The sequence below is a fragment of the Dipteris shenzhenensis genome, chromosome 1, assembly GCF_047967505.1.
Source record: "Dipteris shenzhenensis isolate YYH24624 ecotype China chromosome 1, Dip_SZ_1.0, whole genome shotgun sequence".
NCBI lineage: Eukaryota > Viridiplantae > Streptophyta > Polypodiopsida > Gleicheniales > Dipteridaceae > Dipteris > Dipteris shenzhenensis.
Genome location: NC_141596.1, coordinates 64947970 through 64952910, shown reverse-complemented (window position 1 = coordinate 64952910; position 4941 = coordinate 64947970).

The window sequence follows — 4941 nt, the reverse complement described above, 5'->3', positions numbered from 1 at the left end:
GATATTCCTCTTTTGAGGAGGGAGGACAATTCTTTAGCTACAACCCTATGTATCACGTGCATTCAAAGGGTGTTTAAAAAACCCCTCAGCTAAAATTTTCCCCCCAATAGAAACACCCCTCTTTACTTACAAACTAAGTGGTTTTTTTCTTAAATCGAATTTAAAAAAATCCTCTTGTTATTGTAATCCTATTAAATGTTTTCAAAAAGTCAAATTAAAATAAGCCTCCTTTTGAATGCACATGATACACTAAATTTTTATAAGGTGAACCCCTCAAGAGTCTAGCAAACTTGGCAAATCTATCAAGAGGCTAGAGGGCACATTGTTCAAAGCTTTCATAATGTTTTCCTTGAGAAGCCACTTTCTCTAGATTTCTATCTCAATGTGACATGGTGTTGTCACTAAGAATATTTCTTCTCTTATCACATTGGCTTATACCGTAAGAAAGTTGTGGATGTCATGGCAAATGGCAAAACTTTTGGGGACGATGGACTCCCTACTAAGTTCTACAAAGCTTTATGGGATTTGGTTGGCACTTTCCTACTTCAAGTGTCGAATGAAAGCCTTAATTCCTCCTTGATTCTAGCTCACACAAATGGAAAAATCATAAAAATCATTCCTAAGGAGGGCTCAAATGGTGAAATAAGACATTGGAGAGCTCACATGATCGACTATAGGTTCATCCAAGGAAGAGACTTACTAGAAGCAATAATCAGCATCTTGTAAGGATTTGAGTTGGCCGAGGAGACTAAGCAAATTATTTTCTTTCTCAAAGTTGACTTTGACAACCGACCGGATTGGAATTTTCTCATACATTTTTTGTAGGACATAGGTATTGGACCTACTTACGTATCCTTTGTTAGATGATTACTTCTCTCTAATGCCTCAACAAAAGTATGTGTCAATGGAGAGATGACTCATCCCTTTGCTTTAAAAACATCAATAAGGCAAGGTTTCCCTTTAGCTGCCCTTCTTTTGGAAATTGCTATAGACTTTTTAGGATGGCTCATCCACAATGAGGTAGACACAAGAGTACTCAAAAGAATAGAGTTTCCATCGGGCAAACAATTGATCTGTTAATAATTTGTAGATGATACCAGCTTCACCCCAAACAATAGTAGACAAGACCTACAAAGAGTAATTTAATGCCTTGATGTTTGTTATTAGCCTCTAGCTCTATAATCAATCACACAAAGACACATTATGCAACATTGAGTGATGTAGATAAGGAAGTTCTAAGAGACCTTGCATGCCAGAGAATCCCACAATGGATCAGTCTTTCAACTACTGGTGGGTATACCAATGGGATTCAATATCACTATGAAGAAGAGGTGGGAGTGGTTCTTATTTATATTTAAGAAATGCATAGACAAAGTGGATGGGTTATCAAGCAAATTGTCTAGTAGGAGGTTGGTGCTAAATCACTACTTGTATCCTATGGCTACTTTCTATCTACCTTGTTGGTCACCTTCAATGGATGGGCTGGAAAAGTTTATTAATCTCTCTAAGTCCTTTTTGTGGGGAGGCTCTTCAAGAATCTCCAAATTAATATGGTCACTCTCCATTGAACCCAGAGGGGAGGGTGGGCTAGGGGTGGTTAACATTGATCAAGCTACCAAGAAACTATCTACCTCATGGATACTAGGCTCATATCAACTCCTTGTCAAGAACTCTGTGCTAAATGGAAGAGATACCCTTTACTTTAGGCCTTATGCTGTAATAAGATCTGTAGCACTAAAGGCAGTTCCTTGTGGCAATCTCTCTAAAAAGATTTTAAAGAAATCAAGAGCTACATTATCTTTTCTAGAAAATGGTCTTTCCTAGATTCCATATGGGAGTCAATCGTTTTCAAAGAGAACCCCATGAGTAATGGATCAAAGCCAGCTTTCTCTTCAAGAAAGGTCTCCAAAGTTGGGGATAGTTGTGGGACAAGGCTAATATAAGATGGAAGAGATGGTCTAAAATTAGACAATAATTTGCACTAGCTAACAACCACGATGAGCTAATTATGATCAGGTTGTCACTTTGGAAAGGTGAAACTCAATGGAAGGGGGGATCTCAACTCATATACAAAAGAGAACTCAACTAGGTAGGCCACTCTCTCTTCTACCCAATCCTTATACTGAATCCACTATTGAGGAGATATACCGAGAACCGAATAGCTTGGTAACAACCTAGAGAGGTGGAACGACATGTTTGAGCTCATTTGGACAAAACAGATCCCTTAAAAAATGCCCACTTTGCTTTAGCAAGTGGCTTACCTTACACATGGTTGTATAGACTAATCCTAGAAGTTTGAGAATAGGAAATGAAGATAGTCAGTGCAAAAGATGCCTAGGGTTCTAAAGGGAAGACATCTTTCTCCTTTTGGTAGCTTTCCCACATGCTCACAAGGCTTGGAAATTCATTCACATGCTCACAAGTGAACCTTCAAATTGGAAAGCCATATTGTTTTGGGATGCTACTAAAATTAAAAAATTCAAATGGCTTCATATTATAGAGTGTGTGATTTAGTTTATCTAGATAAGCATAAACAATAATAAGTTTAATTATGCTAACCTTCTTGTTGCTAACATTGTGATTGGGAAATGGTGGGGTAGGAACAAAGAAGATTCAAAAAGGCCATTTTAGTCTACAATGAAGTGCACTCCCAAGTGAATGTTGAACTTGAGACCCGTGCTTTCAATTGCTAAGATAGACCACACACAGAGGTGGTCAAGTACCCAATTGAACTTGATCATCTTGTTGCTACTAAAGAGATTCCACTATTCAAGGTTGTTGATTCTAATGCTACATCTCCAATTTTGGAGGCTTCTACTCCTCTTGCCCACACACTCAAGGTACCTACTCCAAGAATGCCTACTACAAGAGTTCCCTCTAGTGTTTCCAGAGGGCCAGCTAGTGAGAACAAAGGACCCACTACTACTGCCAGGGGACCCAATGCTCCTATCAAAGGACCTGCTAATATTGCTACCAAAGGACCTACTATCTTTTTCTAAAGGATTTGCCCCTACCATTGCTACTAAGGAAGCTGAGGCTAAGAGCCATAAGTTCTCAAAAGTCAAAGAGGAGAAGGAGAGACTACTACAATCAGCTTCTTTGTTGTTTGTATCTTGTCTTTAGATACCGTGCTGATTCTTTCCCTATGCTTTCTTTATGAAAACCTTTTGTAGGGAATCTCATGTGGACTTAAGTGCTCATGTATAAATGATGATATGTATATAATATAATATATCCTTTATTCTACTCAAAAAATAAATAAATAAATGTAAAAGTGGCACCAAAGTTTTAAATGCATACAAACGCAAACTAATACAATCTCTCCAAAAGAAACTGATTCCCCACACAAATATCAAGTCAATCCAAAAACTTTGGCTTACAGTTGTGGTTGAACTTTACTCCAATACGCTATATATGAAAGTAGTTAATCACTTTTGCAACCAAATTAAAATAATAATATAACTCTTTCTTTCAAACAAAAAGTGAACTCCAAATGCATAAACATGCATCAATACAATCTCTTTAAATAAAATAAGCACCTGACACAAAGATAAAGGCAAGTTGCCCTATCTTGAGTCACATGAAGACCAAGACAAATTGTGCTATCAAAGGATTTGAAAGTCTACGCATGTGTGCTATCAAAGGCATCAAATACGTCTATTTGGTTGAATTATGAGACTAGGAGTAACATTGTATGTTTGGTCAAATTTGTCATATGGAAATTGAGTGGCAGCCATTCGACCCTCTGCAGGCAGTCATACAAAACTCGTTAGCATGTAGCTAGAACCCAAGTCTTGCTCTGCTGATGAGTGTATCTACACAGCATCTGCGAGCTCCATCTACTAGGACTTCAATATCAGCCCATATGCTTCAATTCACTATGCAACAATAGAGTAAAGAGTTCCATAATGACTTTATGGATGATAAGGGTACTCCAGGACCCTAAGCGTGGTTCCAAGCATACAAAATCGGGAGAGGGAGAGGGAGAGGGGAAAGGGAGTGGAACGCAACACAGGGAGAGGGAGAGGGAGAGGGGAAGGAGAGGGAGAGGGAGAGGGAGATGGAGAGGGAGAGAGGAAGGAAGGGGACACGATGAGAGGGAGGGTGTGATTGAAAAGGGGGAGGGAGAGGTGAGAATCTATATACTTCCCTTAAGGAATTCAAACTTCCCGCTCCTCCCTCTCCCCCCCACCTCTCTCTCTCTCTCTCTCTCTCTCTCTCTCTCTCTCTCTCCCTCCTCCTTTCCCTTCCCCCCACCTCCCCCTCCCTTCTCTCCATCCCCCCCTTCTTCCTCCCCCCCTCCCCCCCCCCTTTCGCCCCCTTCTTGCCCCCCTTTCCCCCCATTCCTCCCCCTCTCCCCCCTTTTCCCCTCTCCCCCCCTATCCCCTCCTCTCCCCGCCCTTTCCCCCTCCCCCCCCCCTTTCCCCCCTCTCCCCCCCCCTCTCTCCCCTTTTCCCCTCCCCCCCCTTTCCCTCCCCCTCCCCCTTTCCTCTCCCCCCTCCCCCCCCCCTCCCCTTTCCTCTCCTCCATTCCATTAATTTCCTTTCTTCCCTGCCCTCCCCAAGATAAATTTTTAAGGGCGAATATTTTCCCAAAGATGAATTTAGGAGCTTCTCCAAACTAGTGTGGCTAATCTTTACAAATCGATCGGCATAAGCCATCTAAAGTCATCTATAGGGTTAAAATTTTCAAATTCCTGCTTATTTAAACCTATGAATGAAATTTAATTATACTTAAACCACATTCACAGGCTAATATTTGTAGCATGGCTAATATTTGTAACTTTACCCCATACCCTAAATGCTAAACCCTTATCCCTATAGCCTAAACCCAAACTCCTATACTGTAAACACTATTTCCTATAACTTTAACCCTAAAACCTATACCTTAAATCCTAAACCCTATACCCTATATCCTAAATGTTAAAGTACGTGCAAAGTA